Source organism: Ursus maritimus, unplaced genomic scaffold, assembly GCF_017311325.1.
Source record: "Ursus maritimus isolate PB19 unplaced genomic scaffold, ASM1731132v1 scaffold_11, whole genome shotgun sequence".
In the NCBI taxonomy this organism is placed as follows: Eukaryota; Metazoa; Chordata; class Mammalia; order Carnivora; family Ursidae; genus Ursus; species Ursus maritimus.
In genome coordinates, this window is record NW_024423453.1 from 66,785,969 (window position 1) to 66,797,024 (window position 11,056).

Here is an 11,056-nt window from a genome sequence, read left to right on the forward strand (position 1 = left end):
GGAGTTAGAACAAAAGCCAAATGGCCACTCGGAGTCTGTCCCCTAACGGCTGTGACTTCTTGCGTCTTTCCCGGCACTTCTCGATGCTGCTGCTCGTCGTGCTGATTTGGTCACCGTGCTGTGCAATGCATGGGAGAAGGAAGAGGTGGGCAGTTGTTGGGAAATGGTGTCGACACTGAGCAATCAAACGGCTGCTGGGAGGTAGAAGCCACGGTGCCCTGCCCAGAACCACTGCCAGGCCCCTGTGCGGAGTGGCCCCCCTCGCCTCCACGGTGACCCTTCCCTGATGAGGGCCATCCACAGCCACGAACTGATATAGTTCACAAAGCTGCCCCCTCGCCTCAAGGTGGGTCAGCTCTACAGTGTAGTTTATGTTCTAGAAGCTTCCCCTTGTGGGTTAAGCCAGACCTAAACTTTACTTTTTTTTTTTTTTTAAGTTGAAAGAGGGTTGACAATGTTACATGAGTCTCAGGTGTATGGTATAATGATACCACAAGTCCGTGTGCAACGCTGGGCTCGCCACAGTGCACTCCTACCGTCTGTCACCACAATACCACTGACCACCTTCCCTGCCGTACTTCTCATGCCCATGACTTACTCCTTCCATACTGGGAGACCGTACCTTCCACACCGCTTCACCCATTTTGCCCATCTCCCTACCCCTTCCCTCTGGCAACCACCAGCTTGTTCTTTAAATTTGTGGCTCCGTTTCTGCTTTTTTGTGTGTTTCAAACCTAAACTTCACTTGAGACTACATCTTTGCTTGGCCCCAGCCCTTCCCCCTCGGTCCCTCACAGGGTTTCCCTGCAGCGTCCTCTCTGAATAAATCACTTTCACAAGAGTATCTGTCGCAGGTCCTGCTTCTAGGGACTTGATCCAAGACAGGGTGTTTTTAATAAATAAAAATGAAATGCCATCAATGGGCAAAACATGAATGTGGAGAAAACACGTATGAGAATATGGGATATAAACTCCCAGATTCATTTTTCTTTAAAGGAAAAAAGAAAAGTGTGCAACAAGTCTGTTTGTGGGGGAAGGAAGCAAAGACCAGCTTCCTGTTTGTCCCTGGAGGGCAGTAAGCTGAGTGGGTCCCTTCCCCGGTATTGAAACGCCATTTAGACTCATGCTTTTCCTAAACATCACGAGGTAGCCGGGAGCTCCCCAAATCAAGATCAGTCTGGTTTTCTCGAACGCTCCCGTCTATGACTTACCTGACTCATGCAAGTAACTATATCCTCTCTGTCTGTACAGGGGGCAGGAGCCCCTATAAGGAAACTCCAATAGTGAATGTGGTGTTTTTCTTTCAGAAACCAGGCTGATCTGTTAAAAGTCCGATTCAAAAAGGCTCAGAGGCCCCAACTATCCAGACTGCCCCAGCCCACAGTGGCCGCTCATGTCCAGACGAGGTGACCTAGTGAATAAAAGCTGTGCCTAATGAAAAGCTTTCCCGGGCCCTGAACTGTTGTCAGGCGCATCTTTCCGATGTTCTCTCATGGTCGTCAACGGCACAAGCTCTGGAATCAACATGCCCAAGTTTGATACCTGGCTCTTTCCCTTGGTGGCCGTGTGGCCTCGCCTCAGTGTCCTCATGCGTCAGATTAAGGGCTCATGTGTTATTACAGATGCATCAGTACAAGGGATGAGCTGAGAACACCGTTTGGCACAAGGTGAGGTTTAACACATGTTAACTTATTATTATCATGGTAACTAATTGCTCGTTCAGTGGAGGGCATTTGGGTCTCCACCACCGAGTTGCTGTATATCTGAGCAAATCACTTTTTAAGCACTTTACGCTCGCTCGTAAACACAAGGTTCAGCAGGATGCTCTCTGATGTCCTTTCCGGCCCTAAAATTATATGAGCCAATGAACTACTGATGTCAACTTCGAACTCACTTCCAGGTCCTGAACTATCCTGGTAACCAGGACGTTGTTCTTATTTGTCCATGAGAATTTGTAATATTGATAATTTTATATGTCAACTAGACTGGACCACAGGATGCCCAGATATTTGGTTAACCGTGATTCTGGGTGTGTCTGTGTGGCCATTTCTGGGTGATTCACGTGTGAATCGGGAGACTGGGTAAAGCAGATTGCCCTCCCCAATGTGGGTGGGCCTCATCCCACTTGTTGGAGGCCTGACTGGAACAGAAAGTTGGAGGAAGGGAGGATTTACTCTCTGCTTGTTTTCAAGCTGGTACATTGGCCTTCTGCACTCCAGTTGGAACTTCACCACCTAATTTACAGTAAGACCGAAATATAATAAGATAGAACATAAAATAAATCTATTTATGTATCACCCCAGTATGAAGGCTACCATCAAAAAAAAAAGCAGACTGGGTGACTTAAAGAAGAGAAATTTATTTTCTCACTGTCTGGAGGCTGCAAGTTCATGATCAAGGTGTTGGCAGGGTTGGTTTCTTCTTCCTCCCTCCTTGCTTGTAGATGGCTGTCTTCAGTGTCTTCACATCATCTTCCCTCTGAGTGTGTCCATGTCTTAATCTCCTCTTCTTATAAGGACACCAGTCATATTGGATTGGGTTCCACCCCACTGACCTCATTTTATCTTAATTACTTCTTGAAAGGGTCTATCTCCAAATACAGTCATTTTCTGAGGTATTGGGAATTTGGGCTTCAACCCTAACCATATTCAATTCAATATGAATTTTTGGAGGATGTACTTCAGCCCACGGCAACCGCTTAATACATAGCAGGCATGCAACAAACATATGTTGGACAAATAATAAAACTATGAGCATACCAATAGAAAAATAAATGAAGATAATACACTAGAAAATCACAAAAGAAAAACTTAAATGGACAGTAAACACATAAAAATATGTCCAGTCTCATTGGAATCACAGAAACACAAATTAAGACAATACTGAGATATTATCATTGTGCCAATCAAAATGGCCAAGATGAAAAAGAACAGACAGTAGCCACCCAGAGGAGTACAGATATGGGGAACACAGCTCTTTGTTACCTTGCTAGTGAGAATGCACTTGGAACACACCCTGGGCAAGGCAGCTTATCATCATTTTTTTAAAGTACCGCATTCTGGCAGGTGAGCAGACATCCTTAAAGAAATGACCTGAAGGGTAGTTCTTAGTCAAGTTAAGGAGGAGGGAGGAGCAAATAAGGCAGAGATAACAGTTTTGCGTGAAGGCCTGGTGGCCAGAAAGCACAGTGCCTTCGAAAAGGCAGGAGAATAAGGAGGGGAGGGACCCCATCATGCTGTCCATCCTGGACCAAGGTCAACGTGAATATCGTCTTCCTCCCCAGATCCCACTGCATCAATGCAACATGTCACCACGTACACTTACAGAATTTTTTCTTGTGATGAGAATGCTTAAGATCTGTTCTATCAACGACTTTCAAATGTACAATGCAGTACTATTAACTCTAATCGCCGTGATGTACACCATATCCCCATGATTTACCTTTTTTTAAAAGATTTTATTTTTTAAGTATTCTTTACACCCAACCTGGTGCTCAAACTCACAACCTTGAAATCAAGATCTCACGCTCTACCAACTGAGTCAGCCAGGTGCACCTTACTTATATTTTAATTGAAACTTTGTACCTTTTGACTCCCTTTACCCATTTAAACCACCCCCCATCCTACAACTCTGACAACCACCAACCTGTTCTTTGTATCTATGAGCTTATTATTTTTTTTATCCCACATATATGTGAGATTATACGGTGTTTGTCCTTGTCTGTCTGATTTCCCTTAGCATAATTCCTTCATGGTCCATGCATGTTGTCACAAATGGCAAAGTTTCATTCTTTTTAATGGTTGAATAACACTCCATTATGTATATATACCACATTTCCTTTATCCATTCATCTATCTGTAGAAACTTGGGCTGCTTCCCTATTCTTGGCCATTGTACATAATGCAGCATTGAAAATGGAGATGCAGATATTTTTTCAAGTTAGTGTTTTTATTTCCTTTGGATAAATACCCAGTAATGGAATTACTGGATCATAGGGTAGTTCTGCTTTTAACTTTTTGAGAAACATCCATACTGTCCTTCACCGTCGCTGCACCAGTTTGCATTCCCACCAACAGTGCACGAGGGTCCCTTTCCCCACTGTTTCTGGTATTGTTCATACACAAGAGTATAAGTGTTTTCAGAAATCAATTTAAGTCATCAACTATTTTCCTTAGGATTTTTGAGGTTAAGCCTGGAGCTCCCAATGTCCAATAAAACCCCCTTTTTCTTTGTTCTTTATGAGTTAGTTCTAAAGAATAAAAAACAAACAAAAAAAACACAAGAACTCACAAGGACAAGACAGGATCAGCAATATCTTTGGTGAAGAACTCTATTTTCTACATAAGCCAGGTTATGGTTTGCTGACCCACTGAATTTTAAAAATTCAGTATTGTGTTTATTCTAGAATTAATCGTTGAGGATGCAGGCATTCACAGGACACTGTGTCCTTTTTTTATTATCTCTCAGGGAAAAAAAATCAGGCATCACTAATCAAATCTACACAACTGGCTTCAGTTTTTGGACCGTGTGAACGCTGGACTGGATTATGTTTCTCCCTTTGCTCTGGATGCTCAGATCCAATCTTATTTATGCTTCGTCTAACAAAGAGTTTATCTTCCCAAAGTGTGTGGGAATTAATATTTGCTCTTTTAAGTTTTTTCTATCTTTCACTCCCTTCCTCCAATTTATCTTTTAATTTTTTCACTTGTCTTTAATGCAACATATCACATCCTTATTGAAAGGAGGTGGGAAAGGGGTGCCTGGGTGGCCCGGTTGGTTAAGCATATCCAGCCTGGAGTTGGCTCTGTGCTGGGCATGAAGCCTGCTTGGGATTCTCTCTCTCCCTCTCCCTCTGTTCCTCCCCTCCACACCGTCTCCCCTCACACACACTCTTGCATGCTCTAGCGCTCTCTCAAAAAAAGGGGGGGGGAGATAAGAAGGGATAAAAGGCAAAGACACAGCGAGAGAGAGGGGTAAGGAACAAACTCTGCTAAAACATGTACTTAGCAAGCAACAACCATTATTTACATTACCAAATTACACTTAACTTCACCATGGGGTTCCTTCCTGTAGCATTCCCTGAAAACATTTACATTTTTTCATTTGCTTTAATAAAAAGCACTTTCCCACAGGCACAGTATCTCTCCAACACGTCTGCTGTGTAAAGCAAATTTTATCTGTATTTCAAAAGAGTTTTACCCAGGTCCAGCAACGTCTGTCTGTAATGGGAAGAACTCAGCTCCATGCCGAACTCCAGCCTCCTCTGGTTGTTTCCCTTCATCTAGCCTAGCTGGCCGTGTGGTGAAGTGTCTGAGTGTGTCAGCCGGCTCTCCTACACTCAAGTTCCTTTCCATCCTCACTAGGAAGAGAGAGCATGGAGATGATGCGATCACTCACCCACCCAAAGTGTCAGAGACAACGCAGATCAAAATTCCTGTCTCCACTCCCCGGGCTTTTGCCACCATATCACATCGACTCCTTCTCTCCCAAATGATTCCAATTATGTCCTCACTGCTATTTAGCAAAAATTTACAGTGTACATCTTTGCAGTAGTTTCTCTCTCTTTGACACACACACACACACACACACCTTTTAACTATGATGTATAGCTTATTAGATATACAGCATTTTTGTGTCAAAATTATAGATCTTGGGGGGTGCCTGGGTGACTCAGTCGAGTGTCTGATTCTTGATTTTGGCTCAGGCCATGACTTCGGGGTTGTAGGATCAAGCCCCACATCAGGCTCCATGCTCAGTGGGGAGTCTGCTTGGGATTCTCTCTCTCCCTCCCCCTCTGCCCCCCCCCATTTACGAGTGTGCTCTCTTTCTCACTCTCTCTCTTTAAAATAAAATATATAGAGAGAGAACACAGGGAGACTTCATCTCGGGGCTTACGATCTCAGAAGTACGCTGAAACAGCTTAGTTTGAAGCAGAGCCAGAATCAGGAGGCAGTCAGCAGGGCATTGCTGGGGCTTCGGTCCATGGGCGTCCTGAGACATCACTGTGAGTGTAAGGAGAGGGTGAATTCCTAGTTCCCTTGGCATTCTGCTTCCATAATGGTGCTGAAATTTGTCTGCTGATACTCCTCTCCCCTTTATAATGATCGATTTATACCTTTATTAAGTTCTTTTACAACGATTTTGGTAGAGTCTCAGGAGGGAGAGATGACCATTTGAACTTACAACTCCTAGAGCTCTGATCCTCTCTGATCCTGTCTGTGTGTGTACATATGTGTGTATGTGCACACACGCGTGGGCACACATTTCAGTATAAGAACAGAATTGGGCAGGCAAGCACGTTGCTCTGGAAGCCACTGTGGAACCTCTGTGTTTCCAAGGTAGAGACCCACCTCAGCAATTCAAGTGGATTGTCCGTGAGGTGGTCGAGGCCAGCCTTTGGTGGGAAGAGGGAAGTGGCCCAGCTGCAGGGAGAGTGGATTCCCTGAGCCCGCAGGAGGAAGGGCTGGTGAGTTTGGGGGAAAGGCAGACACCTGACCCCCACTCGTGTACACTGAATCCAGCTTTGTATATTTACAGTCATGGCCAAACTTTATTTCAGGAAAGCAGGAATGAATTTGCTTTAAATCACTTCAGATACTCTGCCACACTAACATATGAGGGGAAAAAAACCTTTTCTCAACAGATGCAGAAAAGGTTTTCAGTATAAGTCAAAGCCCATTGGTGGCAAACTTTCTTTTTCCTGTTTTTTAAAAATAGGCATGTGTATTGTATGCAAGTGGACATAAATAGCGTCCTGTCATAAAGCTGTTTTAGGCGCCTGAACTCCCCTCTCCCTCACCCTTGGCTGTATCAGGTCCTCCACCTCCACACGTCCCCTTAGTCATTTTTCTCCGAAATGATGCAATGCCATACACATTCCATGCCTCGTGCTCAGAACAAACCCCCATTCCCCCCGGCACATTTTCCAGAAAGGGCCACCACTCTTTCTTCCTCTTCTCACTCAGCAAAGCTCTCTGGTCTACCTCCCATACCCAGCAATCTTTGAGTTTGTGGTTCCCATCAATGATGAACCCAACCGACTGCCATGCAGCCCCTCATTTAAACTCATCCTAAAGCACTTGGGATGGCAGCTCTATAAAAATGCTCTTCTCCTGGGTCACATGGACTGGTTTTCCTTCTGGTTTCTTTCTGTCTCTTCAACCTCCTTTTAGCTTCTCCCCTATCTATATCTGTCAGTGCCGCAGGCCCCTGGGGCTTCTCCTAGACTTCCTTCTTCTCTTTCCCCTCTCTCCCCTAGACTACATCATCCATGCTATACCTTCATTGACACCATTTTGCTGATTAAGACCAAAATCTCTATCTGCAGCCCAGCTCCTTCCTCGGGGTTCCAGACTCATCTGCCCAGTGATCTGTCCACACTTGGACTGGGTTTTCTATGAGTCCTTGATTCCTCGGGACCACTGGGCTGGCTGTCCTTCAGGAAACGGCGCCATCATCCAGTAGCAACCAAGAAGTAACCCTTTTCACCTTGGGGTGGCATGCCCCATCATTCACCACAACCTGTTGATTTTACTTCCTGGATATCTCTCAAATCTATTTTTTGCCCCATTTCCACAACCACAAATTTAGTTTTAAGCCACTATAATCTCTTCATCCTCACCAGTCATTCCACATCCATTCTTGTTTTTCTCAAGTTCCTTCTCTAAACTTAAAAGAATGGTTTTGTTCTGTTTTGTTTTTTTAAGATTTTATTTATCTGAGAGAAAGAGCTAGAGAGAGCACGAGCTGGGAAAGAGGCAGATGGAGAGGGAGAGGCAGACTCCTCGCTGAGCAGGGAGCCGAAGTGGAACTCGATCCCAGGACCCTGGGATCATGACCTGAGCTGACGACGGCAGAAAGGCAGACACTTAACAGTTGAGCCACCCAGACGCCCCAAAAGAGTGGTCTATTAATAATGCAAATCTATGCCGTTGTTCCACTGCTTGAAATCCTTCAATGACTTCCTCGAGCTTTTGGAACGACATCTGTCATCGTGAGCTTGGCCTCCGAGGCCTGCCTATTTTGTTTGTTGTCTGTCTCTCTGACTGCTTGGTCAGTCTCATCACGGACCTTCTCCTGGTTCCTCGCACATGTTCTTCTTCCCTTAACAGCACATGCTGCTCCCTCTGCCTACGATGTTCCTTGCCTTTTCCCCCAGCGGTTGCAGCTCAGTGTCCAGGGCGTGGTCTGGGGCGACCTCCTCTCCTCCCTTATATTTTTTCAAGTCCCCATGTCACAGGCTCTCAAAGTGTTCTTCACGTCTTCCTAACACTTATAATTTATGTAGTTTTTTGTCCGTTTACTTTTCCTGCTAGACGGAAAGTTCCATTATCTGTTCCGTTCAGTTGTAGATGACATTTGTCTTTCCTCATGGTGACTCTGCACCTGCACTTCTTTCTATGCCGGAACAATCAACCACTTTATGAGTCTTGGTGGAAGAGGGAAGGAGCACAAAAGACCATCCCCAGCTCTGCTTACTTTCCCAGCCCCTCCTGTAGGTAGGACACAGACAATCCACACACACCCCTCCCCCGCCCCTTGACACATCCTTAAAGGATTTGGGCTCAGGAACTGGTAACATAGAAGGAAAGGGGAAATTCACTCGTCTCGTTTAGGCGGAAGCAGTGGTGTGGTGGCTTCTGGGACAGAAGCTGCTTTGGTGGTGGTGGCAGTAGTGGCTGCCAATGAGGTCCTGGGAACAGAACGAAAAAACACTGCCCTTTGTGTTCAGCAGTTGCCCTCAGTTCTGTGGGCTGGCTCGCCAGTCCTCTCAATGATTCTGTCACTTGTAATCAACTTTTTAATAGACACTACAGCACCAGAGTGAGACTATACCAGAATCTACTAGTCCGAGTTGACTAATCCAACGGCTGTAAATCTGGTGTCCCAGCGGAGTCCTGGCACAGAGCACGTACACAGTGAACGCCGGCTGCCTTAAAGAATGCATGAAACAAAGGGTCTTATGTGCCCTTGTGGACTGAGGATTCCTTATTCTTTCACAGAATCATTTTTAAAACTCCTGTCCTCCTTACATTTAAATGGCAAAAATCACAAATATTAAACCAGTTTGGAAAATACGGCATTGGTTGATATTGAAAAGTCCTTAAAGACTGCACCCACAGCATTACTGTATGATTTCTCCCCCCACTAGAAAAAGGTCACATCCACCAAAGACTAGAGTTGGCCCAGCAACCAGGGAGCGTGTACTGTGTGAAGGACAGTTCACTTGGAGGTAAGTGTCACCTAGCTATAGACTAAAACCCAAAGGGATTCGGGAGCTGTTCTATGACAAAGAATGCAGGGCAGAGACCTCACTCATTTACTGGACCTAGATTTTCTCTTCTGTAAAACACAGAAAACAACCTCACATAGATTTTTACGAGTTTTAAATTAAAGAATGTTAAGATCTCCAAAGTCCATGTCTAGTGCGTGCTTAGCGCTCCCTCGATGTTTCCCTAGTTCCCCCTCCCTTGCCCCTCTCTCCTCACCCAAAACAGCGATCTGTTTATTAAATCACATGGCAAGTGTGGCAATGTGGAAAAAGCCAGCGATACCGACAGTTTGTCATGCTATTCTCACCCTGAATTCCATCCCCCCAAACATGGATTGTTTGGCAGGAACATGGTAGCATTTCTAAGAGCACAGATGATATGAAGATTAACTTTCAGAAATGGTTAAATGTGTATGAATTTCCTTTTTCAGATTTATTCATGATGCTGAATCTAGTGATGCCCAAATGGATAGCTTGAAGCTCAAAAATCTGCCTCCACCTAAGGCTCATTAGCGTTGCCAAACGGAACGAAACGCGCCACGCTGCCAACACTGCCCAGCGCTTGATCCCTTCTGTTTATTTCCCACATCTACTGGCAACACCGTTGACAAGCATTTTCAAGAATATTAATGATTGCATAACGTTTGGTGAGAAGCTGTGATTTCTCAGGATATAAATTGATATTGCAGAATTATTTTGAGAAAACCAAGACACCCCAGATGCTTGATTTAAAAAGAGACTGGGGCCCTGGAAAGTGCTTTTGCTTCGAATTGGCATCCTGACTCTGTCATTTATTAATGGTGGGAGGCGGGCTAATTATTGAACACCTCTGAGCCTTGGTTCCTTCGGCAATAAAATTACGTATTGGACTCTATTAACTGACAGCCACCACAATGCTCGGCAAAAAAAATCCCCAACAGATGCAGTTTTTCTCAACAGGCAGCAGAGATTAAGTTGTAGGAAACTCGCCCCACCTCTCTCTGTAGGCTGAATTTTAGTCCAGACACCTCCCACGTGCAGTCATCTCATTGCAAGACCTCTAATTCAATCTCACTCCATAAACAAGGTTACATGGCAAAAATGAATCAGTCCCATGTTTAATGTCATGCTAGCTAACCCTGCAGTACCCCCTAATCCCATTATTAAAACAAATGGCCATGCAGAGCTGCTTTTGCATGTGACAATTCTAATACAAAACTCACAGGGCACCCACTCAGCTTGGGCAAAGAGAAGATTCTGGGTTTAGCCAGAATCTCAAGTAATCAATCAATTTGACTTTTGTCACTTTGGGAGATTTCGGGTGTCCGTGAGCTCTATTTTTTTTTTTTTTAAGATTTTATTTATATATTTGTGAGAGTGAGAGCATGAGAAGGGGGAGGGTCACAGGAAGCAGACTCCCTGCTGAGCAGGGAGCCCCGACGTGGGTCTCGATTCTGGGACTCGAAGATCATGACTTGAGTCCAAGGCAGACGCTTAACCAACTGAGCCACCCAGGCGCCCCCCGTGAGCTCTATTCTTTTCCTTAGTGTTTCTTAACATTTTCTTCTTCTGTCTCAAAAATAAAACTTCAGAAATCTGGTGCCATTGTATGCAACTTTTCTCAAGAGTTTAATCCTTCCTGATTCCCGGGTTATTTCAAAATACTCTGTATCTTGCTGTTCCACTTCAGGTAAATTAAATAAAACTAGCCCAAAACTAGGCTGGTTTTTCTTTCTTTTTTTGGTGTCAAAAATAAAATTCAGTCATTTTCAATATTTTTAGCACGCACCATATGACAAGCATTGT